The 18,829-nt window shown below is 33.5% G+C and overlaps 1 protein-coding gene across 3 annotated transcripts in view; it reads left to right on the forward strand.

Annotated features, from left to right (window-relative positions):
- The window catches only part of ich (zinc finger protein ichor), a 70,580-nt gene that overhangs the window by 46,096 nt on the left and 5,655 nt on the right, over positions 1–18,829 (forward strand). The gene's annotated exons all lie outside the window — the stretch shown is intronic.

Genomic DNA, 18,829 nt, shown 5'->3' on the forward strand with positions numbered 1-18,829 from the left:
GACTGGATCCTCCGGGAGAAGGAAATATTAAGAGCAGATAGTTGTTGGTTCACAGATGGATCAAAAACACCTTCCGGCTCTGGTGCAGGTGTTTTAAGTCGCCGATCCAGAACAGCAATCAAATCAACAGCAAATTGCCACGATAAGAAGACTTAACAGATACTGGCCTGGAAGGCAATGAAGCTGCTAACTCCTTTGCAAAGGAGGGTGCTGCAAGAAGCTTCATCGGACAGAACTTGTCATTGGCAACGCTTTAGGCTTTGCAAACAAAGATTGAACACCTGGATGGCAAGAAGATTTATGGACTTCTGGCAGAATCTTCCAGGATTGGCTCCCTCCAAGGTGATTATTTACCCTTCGAAGCTGGACTACAATTGAATCATCATATGCAGAGACTCGGACTGTCGGAAAACAGTGTGTGTCGCCTCTGTTTGGAAAATGATGCCTGCCCCACTGGGGACCGAATCAGGTTTTTAGAGTTCGTCAGAGCCATACTTTCACCATCTGACCTGCAAGACCACTCATCATACAAACTAATCGGCTTCTTTAAGAAACTGGGTTTATTTGGTCGAGTGTGAATATGTGTGAACCACAATTAACCATCGCGGGTTGTGGTGGAGGGGCGAATAGATCCACTCACTTTGGACCTAACCTAACCTAACCTAACTACAGATTTCTAAAGCGAAGTTCCGTCTCCGAGAAACTAATTGTTTATATTGACTGGAAAAAGAATGAGCCGGTATAAGTTGACAAATTAGCCTTTTTGTCAAAAATCGTTTTGTCATTATTCGTTCATCTGGTGAATTCGAAAACTTCATTTCAATAAGAATACAAAATGTATGGGAAAGAAAGTTTTTTTCCCAAAAATTAATCACTCCTAAAAATATAACCCCTTCAATTCAAACAAAATGTACGTAATAATTCTGAGAAAAAAATGTTTTTATAAAAAAGTAAATCTCTTCACAAGCTTTAATATCACATGAATTGTGTAATGTTATACTTTTGTTTCATTCAAAAAGAGCATTATTTTTTTATGAAACTGTTAAATGAGAGCCTGTATTAAAAAATGTTTTTTAACTGCCTATTTATTTCTCACCTCAAAATAGCTGGGGGAAAGGCCATCGTTTCTAATTGAAAAAAAATGAAAATGCTAGTATATACAAATCGACACAGGTCATACTTATACCCGATACACTTCAAATTGTGTCATTATTATTCAAATTGTTATTAGCCCGAAAATAACGTTACTTGAGTTGAATATTAAACCGGAGAGGCTGCTATATGCGTGTGAGTGCCGCAATAACGGGTTCACCTTTTATGGAGTCCAAAATATTACAACTTTCGTTGACCACAAAATATAATGAATGAAGCTATCAGCTGAAGCACAAACGCAATAGGGTTGGAAATTCAACAGACGTGTTGCTTGTAGAGTCACACGGTGAATGTTGAGACCTCGTCAACTCCTAGTTTTCACATGAATGGGCTTTGAGTTTGTGCGGTTCGTAGAGCTCACCGAAAAGACCTTTTTTATTGTAAATGAATATAAGAAAAATGTAATTCAGAAACAGACGTGTGATCGAAAATTTCAAAGAACACGTCATTTTTTATTTCTAGGGGGACTAATTCTGATATGGAAATCATACCTAAAACGTCACCCCCCTGCGGTCAGCAAGTACCCCCCCCCTATTTTTTTCAATGGCACGGGGTGTTGACTGATACATCATTTGAAAGATGTTTTGTCCCTCTATTACTTTCGTAATTTTTTTCGAAATTTGGTTCATTCGTTATTGAGAAATTGAATGTTGAACGTTTTACAGAACAGAAAATTCACTGTCGCTCATTTTATTGGTGAATCATTACAAGTAGTATCAATGGCAACACAATCAACGGATAAAGTGTTCAAAATTACCGCCATCTAGTTGCATAAAATGATACAGTCCACTTTCGAAAGCGTTCCTTACATTATTGAAGATGTCCGGAGTCTGAAATCGGCATTCTCGAACAATTCTCTGTCGCAGGTCTTTTAGATTTGTAGAATTTATTTAAAAAGTAGTAAATGTTTTGAAATGGTCGAAACTGTGTCGCAGAACAAAAAGTGAATAGTTGGGCACTGTCACTTCTTCACGAATTATTATTCAGCAACCTTGTTCACTGTGTTTATTCAACTGAAGAATTAATAGAAATTGTTGCAACCTATCATCGAAATAATGAATGTGCCAAAGCTGCTGCAAGAATTTATAATACGAATCATCCAGACCACAACGTGAGCCATCAATAATTTAAACAGTTAATGGATAAGTTTCGAACTCCAGGTTCTGTTCACAACGAAAACATGAAGTATCCCGCCCTGTCAGAAATGACGGAGTTAAAGTTGCAGTTTTGGGACATGTATAAATGGATTATCGACAATCTATCAGACAAGTAGGTAGAGAGCGTGTGGTGTATCAGCTACTAGTGTTTTTAGGAGTTTGAAAGCCTACAAATTCCATCCTTTCGAAATAAGGCTAGTTCAGGAATTAAACGAAGATGATCCTGATCGTCGACTTCAGTTTTGTGAGGTGTTTAGCTAGAAACTGACCAATAACCCAAACCTATTATACAATACATGTTTTTCAGACGAAAAAAATCTAGTGACATTTTGACCCGTTACTTGATAAATATTAATAACACTATCCATGATAACGATTATAACATTTTTCCAACAAATTTCATTTAGGTAGCGCTTTGCTAACGGTGGCTTCATCGGACTGAAGTGGACCAATCCTACTGAAAAAGCTACTGTGTTGTTAAAATTCTATAAGTAATAAAATTATGGATATTAGGGTGGTTCCACTCTATTGAGGGCTCTGTAAGTCCAAATTTAGCGGGAATTATGATGACGAAAATACCAGTTATGAGGTTAAATTAGAAAAATTATTACTGATTGAAAGTCTTTGACACGGACCTTTCCCAGATCACAGAACCTTCCGAGTATCTCATGTAAGATAAGGCGCAAGGACGTCCATTGCCCCCTTGAGTCGAACTCTGAAGAAACCGTACATTTTGGTGGGTTCGCCTTGAACCTGAGCCATACGTGCACTGAGCTATGTTGTGGTAAGCGTAGTTCTCGAAGAGGCCCACTGGCGGACTCCGTCAAAAAATTCCTTGTGATCTATTCGGATCAATGTGGCAACGCCGCCTTCGTGAATAGTACCGCGAGCACGCGGCACGCGGGAGTCGGAGTTCCTCTGTCTGCCCACGAAACTGTGTTAGCAGTACCAAAGCATCCCTACCAATCTGGAACCGGCTAACGGGTAACGGTACCGCGTATTCACTTCCACTAATCCGAACACCAGTGATTATCTCCGCGCAGGGACGTACTTGAAACAATGTCCATATATTGCCTGCCTCCTGTGATTCAGTTCCTCACATTCGCATAAGATGTGTAGAGCTATTTCTATCCCTTCGTTGCATAATCTGCAGCTGAGGTCTCCGTTGTATAGCCCCATTTTATTCAGGCGTTCTCTGAGCAGTGTAAGGTTGTAGATCAAATGAGTTGTAATCCTTTCTAACCTCAAATTATCTAAAAGAACAGTTTGTTCAGGCCAGTCTCAACTCACTTACACTGTAGGTGACTGACATCAGAAAACAACTACTCCTTTGGCTAATACCACTAAGGGCGTTGGATTATATCCGACAGGTGTCAGTGGTGTTATATAGGCCACCAAACACGAATATTTCTGACGTCATAAATGACCTTGAAGAGAGCCTAACAGTCGCGCCGCATTCTGGGAGACTTTAATATTAACGATGAAAAGAGCAATGAAAATTTCCAAGTTTTTTACCACTTTTATTTGTAACTAACGTTACTGCAGTTTCGTCCTATATGGACATTTTCAAACTTATACAATAAGTTTATTGTTTAAACATAGAACTTTTCATTTCTCTTTCCATCATGATCTCCCACCACGTAGTAACGGCTACATCCATCAATTTATTAACATTAACGGGTTAGACATTACGGATAGAAATTATATCCATCTCACAGACATCTTAGATGCTTACGAATTGAATGTTCTCTGTTGGACTACATTATCGTTCACGTTAATTTCACATGATCTGATTGTGGCACAATGGACTTACATCATGTTTCAGATCATTTTCTAGTTTATTGTTATGCTCCTCAAATCATTTTTAAAACACAACCCTGTTACGCGAGCTTTCCGAAATTTTAAAAATTTCATTTTACAAATGAGTTAGAATCAATCTGCTGGGATTCCTTGTATCTTTCAGAAAACATTGATGAAAAAATCAGTTTTTTTTGTTTCCAAATCCACACGTTGTTCAATAATCATGCACCATATGTCACAAGAATTTTTACCAAACCTTACACACCATGGATTACAGACAACGTGAAGTTTATAATGAAAATAAGAGGTAAAGCCAGAAACAAATTCAAAAAAACCGGTAAAGCTGAAGTTTGGAATTATTACAAAACTCTTAGAAACTTCACTACATCTTCTATTGAGCGACCCAAATCTGGAACAATTTTACAGTAATAATGTGAATGATTCTATCACATCATTTCTTGAATTGACATTGATCACCGAAAATGAATTCATGTCACAAATAAAGAGTAGATCAAATGGAATAGATGATCTCGATAATTTTCTCTTAAATCTCTGTTGTCCACCTATAGTGCCCGTGTGGAAGCAGTCTATCGTGGTACCAATACCCAAAATTAAAGAACCTAAGGAATTCAAAGACTTGCGTCCTATAAGTCTTCTTCCATTTCTTTCTAAAATTTTGGAAAAGTCTATTGCTCAACAGTTGAGAAACCACCTTCACAACAACAATTTACTTACAATTATGCAATCTGGTTCCAGACCAAACTATAGCTGTGCTACAACTTTATCGAACATATTAGATAGAGACCTGATCATAAAAATTGATGACACTGTTTTACCAGTTGTAAATCAGGTTGAAAATCTAGGAGTTTTTTAGATGATGAACTCAAACTCAAAAAACATACTTCAACATTGATTCAAAGAGCATTTGGGAAAATTGAAGTATTATACCCACATAGGCATGTCTTGAGCCTAAAAACCAAATTACTCATTTGTGATTCGTTGATATTATCTATTTTCAATCATTGTGACGTAGTGTATCATTATTTGCTGAATAAAAATGAGCAACAACGAATTCAAAGAGTTCAAAACTCTTGTTTGAGATTTTCATACGGTATACACTCAAAAAAGCCAGGTGGCTGAAAATGTACGATACTCGGACTCTTCATTCTTCGACTTCATTTTATAAAATTATTGTCAATAGAACACCCCCCTACCTCTATAACAAAATAACTTATCGAACTGATGTTCATAATGTGAACATACTGTTCATAATGTGAACATCAGGCGCAAAATGATCCATGTTGTTAGACACTCCATAGAACTATTCAAAAGGTCATTTACATATACTCAATTTTATAACAACCTACCACCTTCCTCTTGGTCGAAATCTGTTTCCAGTTTCAGGTACTGCCTGAAAAAACACCTGAAAAATCAATAATACCCGAATATATTCTATGACACATTGGCTTTTGTAGGCCATAGCTAAAATATTTGTAGTATCCTTATGTTTGTATCGATATCCGCCTCATGAATTAAATGTTGTACCCGCTATCACAATTCCAATTTTATTTTAGGTCCTTTGTTATTTATTTTTGTTTCTCATCTTTTTCATTTTTTTTGTACGGTGCAAGGGGAAGAATCAATCTTGTATCATATTGACGAATTTGTATTTTGTTTTTCTCCATATTGTATCATGTTATTTCAGCTGTCAATGAATTCATTTATTATCATTATTATTATTATGTGTCCTGAGTCGGCTTTCGCATGCTTTACATGCTTTCGCTACCTCGCAGAAGGGTTCTGGCCGATCATAGTATTGCATGGATGCCCCTTCACGGGATAGAAAATCGGCCTCCTCATTCCCTTGTGACCCTCATGTCTGATGGGTACTCAAGCTAGAGTGACCCTATTTTGGGTAGTTAGCTCCTTTAGTGCGCTCAGACAGCTTACCACCAGTCTTGGGAAAACTGGTGGTCTTCAAGTATGTCCCATTGCTATATGTAAAAACCTTTCCGATCTCTTAGTATTGCTAGTAATGTAGTAGGAGAAGGTGGGGAAGATGGGGCCCTTAAGGAATTTGACTTCTTTTTAGCTTTTTTAGAAAAGCTAGAAAGTCAAATTTTATGCCGAAAGTTGACAGTGAATGATCTTCTTTGATTAAAAGTAACCCTATGGAAATGTAGAAGTTTTTTCCCCTTTTTCTCACCCCATATATAGGGTAAGATGGGATATCCTGTGGGGCAAGATGGGTTGGAAAGTATTTGGAAGAAAATTTGAAAAAAAAACACATGCAAAAGTTTTTCAAAATCGAATTAGGTATTTTTACACATACTACCCACCTTTCATCAGACTGAGAATAGAAATATCGGCAATACAAACACGCTACATCTTACTCTTCCTTTTCATCTTCAGAAGTACTATCTTCATCTCCTTCTTTTTTTACTTTTTACGATCTTGAACTTTTCATTTGGGGTTCCAACATTTTTATCTTTTTGATTTGCCAAAGAGCGATTTCTTGGCTAATGGTCGACTTTTATCTTTTTTTGAGTCTATGGAGAGCTTGTTATCACAACAGTTTTTCCTGTTTTATAATTTGTTTGTCATAAAGCTATCCTAGTGATAAATAGAACTGTCCTACAGTTTCTTTGTTAGCCCTAGCAATCGATGTGACTTCAGGCTTTCTGATCGACAGAGTTGGATTTCGTTTAAAAAAAGGTCTAACCCAGTCCTTCTCTGCCTCTTTCTTTAGGTACTTGAAACTATGACTTTTGTTATTTTCTCCCGCGAGTTGATGAGCCAGTTTTCTTAGGTCATTGATGTTTACACCGAAGAATCGGTTCTCCATCAACTTGATGTAGTTAACTACCTCCTTCTCTTCATCATTCTTAAATATTGTGGAAATTGGTCCCAGTTTTTCTCTTAATTTATATTCTGTGGGAATTTGATTGAAACCTTCTGCTTTAAACATTTTTACTTCACGTTCTAAGGTTGTCTGAGGCACACCAAACGAGTCTGCTGCTCTTTTATGTCCCATTCGATTATTCATCACCTCCAAAACAGCTTTCATCATATCTTCCTCACTCCATTTTTCTCGATCCGTTTTTCTCTGCGAGTTACGTACCGTTTTCTGCAACAAAATTCCCTAATAATAATTCAATAAGGATGACCTTTGTATTAGAATACAAACCAAACCAACATTACAAAACCAATGGGACAAGAAATAGAACTGTCCTACAGTTTATTTGTTAAAGGCCATAGCCCTAGCAATCGATGTGACTTCAGGCTTTCTGATCGACAGAGTTGGATTTCGTTTAAAAAAAGGTTGTCTGAGGCATACCAAATGAGTCTGCTGCTCTTTTATATCCCATTCGATTATTCATCACCTCCAAAACAGCTTTCAACATATCTTCCTCACTCCATTTTTCTCGATCCGTTTTTCTCTGGGAGTTACGTAATTGTTTTGAGCTCATTAAAAAAATATCATATTACAGGTTGTGGTATTATTTCCTATCTCGTATTATTGTTTGCAAGGAAACATACTTTTAGACTATATTTTTACCTTCCACAATCTGATTGTTGAATATTAGAATATACTAATGACGTTTTAAATTATTTTAACACAACTTACTTGTCACAACTTCAAAAACACCAAATATTATAACGACGGTCTACAGAAATATGTTTTAATCCACTGTGAACAAACGCGTGACTGCAGTTGGCTGCCGCTTCGTTTGTAGTCTTGCCACAGTGTATCTCAGTCTTACAATTTCGAAAAAAATGTTTCTAAAAGTTTTTCAACAGCATTTACATAAAAGAATCATTGCATACACAATAGTGGTTCAATTTCTCCCAGGTTATATAAAAAGCAAAAAACCGACTATAAAATATTGCAGGTATCATGAGACTACATATTTTGGGGAATTTTCAAAGAGGTCAAATCTGTGCGGGGTAATTGACTTACCTGTAAAACTATTCAGTTGTAGGTTTCAGATGAAAGTGTCCGTATACCATATTTACGGTTAATTTTACAGCAGTAATAAAATCAAGTCAGTATTGAAAACTGTTCAAAATTATCTGAAAAGAGTTTACGATGAATTTTATTACTTTCAATTCAGCAGTGTGGTTCATACTCTGACCAGAAGAGCCCAATAACTGATAAAGTAATTTGTTTTTATCGGTTTTTGTCATTATACAAACTTTTTGTTATGTGTAGAAACTATTGTTTTCCAGTTAACCGTTACCTTCATTTATTCTTCATGAAAAAAAAGCAACCTACTTAAATATTCTCAGTTTAATGAGACGGGAAATTGGGTTATTACAGCAAATGCAAGTTTGAACAGAATAAAGTTGAGTTTAATTCATGAGTTTTTCAAATTCACTTCGAAAAGTATTCAAATTGATGTTTCAAATGTTGGGTTTTACTTTTTAAAGGGATTTGTTTCTAATTCACATATTGGCAACAGCAGCTATATCAAGTTGAAATAATTTATACGTACCTAGATATTCTACTTTAAAAAGAAAAATTATCTTTATAAATCAACAGACAAAATATAAATTATAGTTCAATACCGCCTCCACAAGCCACATAAACAACAGATGTTTTGTTATTTATTTATATAGAGGAAGATAGGTTAGATGCACAAAATGTCATATGTCACAGAATGTCTAGGAACTCAGAACATAAGTAAATAGAATAGCACGCCTCTGAAATATGTCATCTTTGTTTGTCTCATACAGGTAACATATTCATTGTCATTTATTAGCTATAACCGATGTTGCCAAATGGTGAAATAGAAACGAATCCCTTTAAATGTTGAATGCATTATTTCATTCCTCTTTTTTAAGTATTTAAATAATTTTTTATAAAGAAAAAGGTTGAAATGATAAGTATAAAACGCGTTGTTTCAGAGCTCTTTTATGAAAACTACTTGATTTTCGTTAGGAGGAACATTCCCCATTATCCAATATACCAGGTGGAAAAGTTGACCACTATTTTCACTACTACTACTATTTATCTGACATAATTAGGAGATTCTTGATGAAAATTCATGATGAAGAATTCATGTAACACTTTATTGTGATATTTTCACCAAACAGTTTACAAAACAGCAACATGCGTTGCTACATCATACAGTGCGAACGTAAAAATGTATCATTTCAGTGAGTTTCAATGAAAAAGAAAAAAATCTCGTCTAAAAGGTGTGTTCGTAATTTTGTTTATCATGTCCCACCTCTGAGGAAGTGATATCAGGTGACCTAACAGGTCATTTTGAGGGACTTCGTTTGCTTCACCCCCGATTTGTATGATACAAAAAAACTGCTTCTGAACCTTTTAATAATGATGTATTCCATCTTCCTGCAACGTAACATCAAATGAAAACTTATTTGGTTTGTCAATTAATTATCTAGATCGGTAGACAGGCAGGAGTGATTCCTTAAAAAGGCTCACTAGATCACCTGATATGACGCCTATAGATATTGTTGAGGCGGTAAGTGACGTTTGAAGCGTACGATATATACCCGCAGAACTCGTGAATAAAAAGATGTGTTTGCAACGAAATTATCCCAAGAACATTCGATAGTGCGCAAAATAAATTTGTGTGACATTGATCGGAATGAACTGGAGTGAGTTTTGAACACTTTTTTTTTTGAAATCATGATATTGTCGTTCGTTTGTAGATTCTTTTAATAAATATAAAATTGGTAATAACTCGGGAACGAAGGAAAGGTGGTCACTTCAAATTTATTTTCATGGGGATGTTTCAAGTAGCAAGAGTCTATAATGAATGAGTCTACATTGAAACTTCCGAATACACATTTATGCAACGATTTTTCAGTGTAGTCGCAGGGCGACTTGTCAACATTTTTCTGATTCAGAGTTCCTCATCAAACTTTATCGAGTCTAGATTCTCACGAAAATGTAGATAGAATTCATCAAATGTATTGATCAAATAGCATATTCTTCTTTTTGAAAAAATATACATCATCACATTGTCAATTATTTTTGACACAATATGTTTCATACATTTTGTAGCGGAATGATATTCAACTTTATTCTTATCTAATTCTTTTAGTTTCTATACAGTGCATTTCTTTAATTTATTCATTTATTTATTTATACGGGATGAACCCCATTACAGTGTAAAATTTCACAGAAAAAAAGTACAATATAAAAATGTAAAATATAAACTAATACGCTACGGAGTGTTTCTGCAGCACACAACTATATAACATTATAAAATACTATAGGATATAGAATTAAAATTAAACTTGTTACTACCTTATGTAAACAATTACCAACTTAAATTATTCAATGATTGTTTAAAACGACCATAAGAGACACCAAAAATACTGATGTTTTTGTCATCTACTAACTTTAGGGTTCTTTCCAAGGGTGTATGTTTGCCATAATTTGTATGATGGAAAGGTATATGAAATAAATGGCTGTGTCTAAGATTCCTGTTCGGATCATGAATGTTGACAGACAGATTCAAGTAATTCAGTACAAGTAATTAGTCCATTGAGCAGCTTGAATGCATAGCATAGATCTGCATGAATTCTTCTGGTTTGCAATAGTTTCAACCCCATTTCTTGTAATATACTCGAATAGTCATGGTGCTGTATTTGAAGACCCAACTTGGAAGAACAAAATCTCAAAAATTTGTTTTGCACTGTTTCTAGAGACACACAGTGCACATTGTAAAATGGAGACCTGGGGGCTTTTTGTTATGTACACTACCGGTAGTTGTGAATTTGGATACAAGTTCCCTCAAATATTTTCTACAGATAGGACGATTCGGAAAACGTTTATTGAACATCGTTTCGATCTCGTGAAAGTTACGCGTCGCACCGTAAATAAAACTCGCATCAATTTTTTCTTCCAATGGACGAGAAATGACCATTTTAGAGTTTGTTGACGTGGTACCTTTCTACTAGTGGAACCGAAAACTAAATGAGAATATTCCAACTGAACAATGAAGGTTCATTGTCGTACTGACATTGGTTGTTGGAATTGCCATATGATAGATAAAAAGGAATATTTCTAGAAATATCGATATTAATGTGTTTGTCTTCAGGAAATTATTAAATGTTCCGCCATTTTGTAGTAGGTGAAGATATTGACTTTATATTCTAGGGTTGTAAAGTATTTGTCAGGAGCTTCAAAATGATGTGTCACAAAACCCCCTTTACATTAAGTTTTTTTTCCGGATGGCGCCTAGTCGCCATTTTGAAAGTTTCATCTGTCAATTCCAATTCAAAATAAAGTATTCATGCATTAATTTCATTATCTCAAATTTCAATTTTTTGAGTTGACACGTTCAAAAAATAAAAGGGGGGACATTAAGGAAATGCAGTGTAGAAAATGATATTATTCCCAAAAAACTTGCTCATTGTCGAATTTTATATATCATTAATAAATGAATTAAATGAAAAACAACCCAAAATTGCACCTGTATTCAGTTACAAGTTTTAATCAACTTTCTGGTAGAACCATAAAACAGGCATCTGTCTCAATTTACCATTCACAATTTAAAGATAACGCATTCTTCAAATTTTTACACATCTGCTACGTTGACAGTTGAAAAATGTAATAGTTGATGTACCGAAGCTTTAGATATTATCGATTGAAAATAATCGTTAAATGATTATTATATAATGATTTCCACAAACAAATTTTTCATCTGCACATTGGTAATGTGTCTAGACAACTAAATGACATTCATTGGCAGGTTACTTACAGCAAGTTGAGCAAACTTTTGGTAGTTTTTGCAACGATTATACTAATGGGAATTTGAATAGTCAATCTTTATTTGTGCTTCGAATTGTCCGATTGGGGTTTCTGAATAATAACCCTTTTGTCCAATGAATAAACACACCCATCGAACCAGACAAACAAACATTTATATCCAAACAAGAATATAAACAAAAATCTTATATAACCTAAATTCAAATATGCACATTTTGTCATATTTTGTCAAAAATAAGAGAATGTTATGAATGCGTTGAAGTTTTCCGAAACAAGGTATAAGTAAATATTATATAAAATTTTTAAACCAATAATATAACTTGTATTTTGAGACTTATATCGACCAAAATGGTGTCATTAATTTCTGTTTTTATTCACTAAAATCAAGTGTGGAGTATTTTTTGAAGGTGAATGAAAAAGCCAACTCAATACGTCTCTGAATTTACTTCATCAATTAGCGATTTAGTGTGTCGCATACAATTAAATTTCTCCTATTCAAATGTTCACTTGTATGCATTGCCTCAGGTTACCATTTTACTTTAATGACCGTTTGGTTGATAATTCACAGGAGGTACTTAATAATTATTCGCCAATAACAATATTCAATTAGCTACTTGAATAGAAGAACAGATATTTCGTTTCCTGTGGAAACTACCAATCTAGGCATAGAAGATAAAACGTCCACAAACAATTTTTCAGTACTAACACAATTGTTTTAGCTCCATCAGAAGCTTAACCAACAGGAATTATGCGGAATTTTTGAGGTTAGGTTTCTTTTGTTTAATTTGATTTATAATTATAATCTCACATCGCATCTATAACTTTTTCATATAATCGAAACATTTTTATTGCTGTCAATAAGTGTATCACATCCCAAATAATATACATCGAATTCATATCAACACTAGTAAAACTATCTTCTATTGCCTGAGATCTGAAAAGTATGCAAATGACACCATTTTTCGCGATTATCGTCTATCTGGTATCTGGTATCTGTAGACTAGGGAGGCTGAGTGTAGGCTCACAGCACTTACGCCAAATGTGACCCATTGTACATCCTCCCGAGGAGTTGTCCTCCTAGGTCATCGTCCATCCTGTCCTTTCCAGGACACTTGGAGACATCTCCTATATATTGGCAGGGGTAGGCCAAGACTCGCTGAACATACACTCTCTTTGGCAACCTTGAGGTGTCTCACGTTGGCCTCCGCCAAAGTTTTGGAAGGTGCAGCGATATTACTGCCGTTGCTCGGCTTCTTCAACCTTCTTGGGGTTCCCTCCGTGGAGGTGCATAAGTGAGGGAGCTTGCCTGCACGGCAGCCGGTTCCTTGCCTTTATTCAAGGCGAAGCTCTTGGCACCCTGAAAAAAAACGCCTCAAAACTACTGCTTCGTTCCCTCCTCTTCATGAAATAGGACATATGCCTCCTTACTCACAAGCGAATTAGGTGAAATTGGGGACACGTGTGAATTGTTGTATTAATGCCACGTACCACTATAAGGGTGTCTGCAACATGCTGTGTAATGCCCGTTGTTAGTAGCACCACTGTGATTTGAAAGTACATATAGATCATAACGACAAGGAGCCACATTGTCTGCTGCATAATTGCTCATTTGAGATATCTCAAAAACTATTCGACATTTAGCAAATTTGAAGAAAGATTCAAAAGGGGGATGAATGAATGAACGGTAATCCGAGGTCGAAAAATTTTCATCGTGATTTTCCAGTTAATGTATCAGTTTATCAACAATGTTTTCCTATTTGAACGGGAACATTGCAAGTGCGATAAGTGGAAAATAACAAATCTGAAATTTTTTTTTGGAGTCTCAGAATATAATTCCCGCTGGAAAAATGAAAAAATTGTTATTTTTCAATTTGTTATCAAACAATTTACTTAGGTGGAAAATTAAAAAGCTTCATTGATCATTGGAAATATTTTTTGATCGGTCTGTTTTTTTATAATCAGAACCTACATGAAAATAATTTGTAAAAACTCTTATCTGCTATTTTTTTAAAAATTGTAATGAACAAATGCGTTGTTTATAAGATAATTTAATATTTTAAATTTACAAAAATCGTTTCTTAAAAAAATTAATTGCTTACAAACCGACTCATTAATTGAGCATTTTTTCCTCCCACTTGTAATTAATATTGAGGAACCATTTTTCTAAATCATAAATTATCTTGCTCCTTGATTACTGATTATTTTATTTAAATTTTTAGTGTTTATTTATTAAGCAATTTTTTATAACCAATTGAATTTCTTCTATATATTATTCTATATATATATATATATATATATATATATATATATATATATATATAAATATATAACCATGTATTATTTCTTGAGAAAAAAAATTTATTTTTCATATCGATTTTAAAAATTTTGTTCTCGTTTATCCTATTATCTTTTAACTTATTATAACTCATTAACTAATTGAGATACGATTAAAAATTTAGGGTTTTATTTATTTTCTTTCAAATAAACTTCAAATTTAGCACAAAATTTAAACCCTTACTCAATTATTTATTCCATTTATAGCATTTGTTTATGAAAAATATCAGGATATTTTTCAATTTTCATGTTTAAATATCCTATTAATTATAATAAATATGACTATATTACCCATATAACTATCTATTGCATATTCATCAATAATTTCAGCTTTTCAACCATCTGAAAAATTATAAATATTGGATCTTCTGTCCGTCCGTATCAGACTGTCCAGTCTTATAATTTTCTACCTCAATCAATTCTTCACTTAAAAGTTTTGAATTTGTTGAATGTCCTAATCACCGACAACAACTATTTACGGTAGTTGAGGAATTTGCTGAAGTGGCGCTGATGTTCAATGACCAATCAGTTGCCTATGGGGCTTGATAAGGTGTAAGTCGGAAGTTATAGTACACGTGTGAATCATGCAGTGATAATCTATTATTATTATTATTATTGTGTTTACTCTCTGATATATACTTTGGAACAATGTCTGTTGCGAATATGTTGAATACAACATTAGGGTATGTTGGATATAAAAACATGTAAGTCATCCAATTTTTCTTCAGTTGATATTGTTACATTACGATATTTATTGAGATTGTCTGTGAAATTATTTATTAGAGTAGAGTAGAGTACTTTATTTGACCATTTTACATACAGTTGTACATTTATGGCAAGTCACAAATACAGAAATCCTTGATCAGAGATAAAATTCATCTACTTTGAAATATAAGTAAATAATATAAGTGTAAATAAAATCATGAATATACAATCTTTTGAATATGTCGCTAAAATTAAAATGTAGGTGAGTTGATTTAAAGTAAGTTAAAGATTATTCGTGTCGTGGAGGATTGGGTGTTTACTAATATGATTATTTATGTATCCAAATAATAATGTATTTTATATATTTTACAAAAAAAAATAATATTCTGTGAATTTTATCGGTTCGGACTTTCATTATCCACTGTGATTCTACTGAGATTCGAAGTCTATAAAAGAACGAATAAAATTAGTCAACACCCGAAATCTCGTGAGTTAACTTTTGATTCTTCTTTAATTATTTTTTAAAATTTTTTTTAATTTTTTTTGCTCATTTATATTTAATTTTTCTAATTTCTTCTTACTCAAAACTATTTTTGCGTAATTTTACATAATTAAAAAAAACAACTGATATGATAATTTGGAACAGTTGAAATTTTTAAGATGTCTTTGACAAATTTATTAATATTTTAGAATATATGTTATTCAAACATTTCATTCAATACTTTGTTTCCCTTCATAATGATATTTTTGGGTTCCTGTGAATTGTAGGTTCGATTAGAAAATGAATCAATGTTTAACTGTAGTCTTTAGATGAAGTCAAGAACATGGAACAAAGTGGTTTTGAAAAATTAATTTTGATCAAACTGTCTGAATTTATTATTTGGTATTATTCATTATTCTCAACAAATGGGATGATTTGGTACCTGAGAAGAGGTAAGGGGTTCCCTTTGGCAACATCTGCGACCTGAATTGTTCATAAATCCAAATTTGCAGTTTCCAGGTAATATGGAGATCACAATCCGATGAATGAAAAATTGTGGATCTCGCATCGGTTTGTGAGGCCGCTTGAATGTACTTTGTCGCACGATAATTTTAATTTTGCGACAATATATTCTAAATTATGAATGGACTTGATAAAAATTAAACAGTTTCCATATGTATATTTAATTTAATACAGATGAATAGTTTTTCGATTATCATATTATATGTGATCAAATTTTCATGAAATAACTTAACGTCAAAAATCTGTGATCGATCACCTGTCGGATTTTTTACTTAAGGAATTTCGACACACAGTGGCGAAAAATTTTTATGAGACCATTGTCTATTGCGAAACGTATATAAATTGAAAATGAGTATTTCAGATGATTCATTAATGATTAAATTAATAGACAAATCAATTTCGAGCTGTGAAAAAAATAAAAAACTTTAATGAGGCAAATTAATAACAACGAAAAAACTATGATAATTATCTCAAAATATGTATCGACACAGGAATTCAAAAAGACCTTGGCGAATTTTTTCAAGATTAAAATCTCTCTGGAGTCAAATAATTTACAGAATGAGCTACCTCATTTTTAATTAACCTCAAAAAGCTTCTCTCTACAGACAAAACTATCGCTAGTGTTGTGGCAATAATTATCAGGACTACTTTAATAATACGGGGCACACTTTATGATTGATTTATTCATAATTTCATATATCAGGGCCCAGGTAATGCGACTTACAAAGTAAGTGAATGATGAATAAAAGTTGACGAACGCCAAGGGGATTTCTCCAGCGGCGTATCGAAGGGGGAGTCCCCCGAAATTTTAAGACATATTAAAAATAAATCAAGCATGGAGCAGGTGGAAGAAAGGAAAGTTATCACTACCATTGTCTACAAACAATGAATTATCATACCATTGTTGGTTTGTCCTTTTGTTTCAATCATAATTCTTCAAACGATACATTTGAGCTCCGCCGCTCGGGTAGTGTAATGGCGGTGTTTGTATAGATGGCCGAATTTCGACTGGAATGTCACAGTAAGTCTAGTTCGCACGCCAGCTGCTAGTGAAAGCACAGATCCACTGTTCCACCTGTCAGGCCCGCCATTACGATTATAGCTGAATATTTACTGGTATGTAGTTGAGGTTATGATTTCTATCATGTCGTCAGTTAATTCATACTTTTTAGTGACACTGACGGTATTAGTGTTGTTCTTTTCATATTAAACGTTAAGGAATCAAGTTTTTACTGTACTTCTCACTACTGCTTCTTTTAAAATTGAGTAAGAGAACCATTGATCAGTTTTTCAAACCAAAAACTTTAAGACTGGATTCGGAATCAAGTGACAAAATGTTAGTTTCACTGTTACCACGAGAGGTAGAAGAAACCACTGTTGGCTCGATAGAAGAAGAAGAAAACAGTACGTTTACTCCAATTCCGTGTTGTTCATCGTCTTTTGACCAGTCAAGTACTAGTAGGCCTACAGATTCACAAGTAAGCATCATTGGACCAACCTCTGTAGATATTGGCAGTTGACCAGTTATTTACGCCAAAACAAAGTTTTGTAAAACTACGGGTTTGAATGGCAAAGTGCTAAATAAATTATTTTATCCAGATGAGAGTTTTATTTCTCCAGTAACCCTCATTAACAATAAAAAATTAAAGTTTCACAGTCAGTTCATTATCCAAGCTCCAATCATCAAGGACCAAGTAATCGATGAAATGGTCAAAAGTGAAAATAGGAGATTAATGCTGTAACTTAGAGCATCATTTTGTTAAATTAATTTATGTAATGTTAAACGTTATAAATATATTCTAACTATTGCTCAACACTGTTGTTCCTTAAGCCTCATCTCATCTATTTGAAAGAGTTTGAATCTCTGGACAAACTGCAACACTATATTTATATTCATTTGGATAAAACACAATTACTTTGCTTCATCATGAAAAAAATGACAATATTGAAAAATCATGAATTTAAAAAAGATTTATTTAAAATATGAAGTTTTTCGATCATGAAATGTGTTAAAATTAGTTTGAAATCCTCTATTTAGTACCCTATTTTTCAAACATTTTCCCGGGGGGAACCCCGGACGCCGGAAAAAAATTCCTGGCTACGCTACTGGATTCCACAAACATAAATTTTGAATACAATGAATTTGGTGCAGTTTCAGTGTTTGAAATTACATTTGGAAATAATGATGTGATTGATACTACTTGTAAACATACAAACTGAAAAAATAATTTTCAGATTTTTTTGTAAACAAATGCTATAAGTGAAATAAATACTTGAATAAGAGTTTCAATTTTAGGCTCAATTTGTTCTTTGATTAGTAGTAAGAAAAAAATATATATAGGAAAAAATCAATTGTTCAAAACATAAATTCAATTTTTCATCAAAGAGCGACACAAATTACGATATGAAAAAAATGGTTCCTCAATACAATTTTATAATTGATGAATTCACTTTAAAGCAATAATTTTTTTTCAAGAAACATTTTTTTTCTAATCATAATTAACATCTAAGATTGTTTTGAAAAAAAATTCAAATTATCTTATGAACAACGAACTTGTGCATAGCAATTTTTTAAACAATAGCAGATAAACATTTAAGAAAATAATTTCCATGTAGCTTCTGGTCATAAAAAAATCGGATCGATAATATTTGATAAAATATTTTCAATGATCAATGAAGCTACTAACCTAAGTAAATTATTGATAACAAATTGAATTATAACAATTTTTTCTATTTTCCTAACGGAATATATTTTGAAACCTTTCAAAAATAGCTCCAGAAAAAGAAAAATACCTCAGATTTTAAAATTGAAAAGGTTATATTTTTAGAAGTGACTAATTTTTTGGGAAAGAAAGTTTTCGGTTTTATATTACTCCATCTTTTGTTTTTTATCGAGATGGAGTACTAGAAAGTCAAAAACTTTCTTTGCCA

This window comes from Leptinotarsa decemlineata, unplaced genomic scaffold, assembly GCF_025532065.1.
Source record: "Leptinotarsa decemlineata unplaced genomic scaffold, Ldec_3_MD MMD2_tig00000882_RagTag_RagTag, whole genome shotgun sequence".
Taxonomy (NCBI): Eukaryota; Metazoa; Arthropoda; class Insecta; order Coleoptera; family Chrysomelidae; genus Leptinotarsa; species Leptinotarsa decemlineata.